Below are 999 nucleotides of genomic sequence, written 5' to 3'. Positions count from 1 at the left end.
GCCCTCCGCGGGGCGGGGCGGCGCGGGGCGGGGCCTGGCGGCGCGGGGCGTCATGGGAAACGCAGGGAGCTGGACCCGGTACTGTAGCTAGACGAGGAAGGAGTCCTCACCTGAAAACGCCGGGATCAGTGTACTGACTTCCCCAGGACGGCCCTTGGTTTCGTCTTTCGGGAGGGGCCGGGGAAGGGGCTGACAATGCCCGATTATGTCCGGGGTCTGATTTCTTCCGGCTTCTCCCGGAAGCTGTTACAAGCAGACAGGAAGCCCCGCCTCCGCACAGTTCCCTGATGGCGCACAGCTACGTAAGGCGCGCTGACGTAAACGAAGCTTTAAATGAAAGGGCCAGGTTTCGGAGGCGAGGAATGGGTGGAGTCATTGTTGGCGGGATCCCGTCTCTCTCGGGCCTGTACCACGCGTGGTGGGCGGGGTCTCAGGACGCCGAGGATAGGAGCGTGGCCGGAGGGGAGTACGAAAAGGCGTGGCCTTGCGACTGACGCGCCTGCGCAGAGCCAGTCGGCTGGCCGGGCTTCTGGCGGAGATAGTCCTGTCTGCTTCGCTGGGTCGGTGGGCTTAGGTGGAGACGGGCGATAAAGCTGTGGTGCCGGGCGGCGTAGGACGCAAATCCAGCGCAGCCTTGGAGCGCGAGAAAAACAGGAAAAAATTTTCTCTTTTCTTTTTGTTTGAGGGAAGGTCTCACGGTGTAGTTCAGGCTGGCCTCAAACTCATGGTGATCTGCCTGCCTCAGCCTCCTGAGTGCTGAGATTACGGGCGTGCACCACGTCTGGCCGTTATTATATTTAAAAGGGACTGACGGAGTGTGGTGGTGCACGTCTGTAATCCCAGCACTCGGGAGGCGGAGGCAGGAAGATCTCCAAGAGTTCGAGGCCAGCCTTGGCTACATAGTGAATTCAAGGCCAGGGGCTGGGGATTTAGCTCAGTGGCACAGCGCCTGCCTGGCAAGCACAAGGTCATGAGTTCGATTCCCGGTACCGGGAAAAA

This window comes from Chinchilla lanigera, unplaced genomic scaffold, assembly GCF_000276665.1.
Source record: "Chinchilla lanigera isolate Chin_1 unplaced genomic scaffold, ChiLan1.0 scaffold00050, whole genome shotgun sequence".
Lineage (NCBI taxonomy): Eukaryota > Metazoa > Chordata > Mammalia > Rodentia > Chinchillidae > Chinchilla > Chinchilla lanigera.
The sequence above is the reverse complement of the archived record's forward strand: the minus strand, read 5'-3'. Positions refer to the sequence as shown.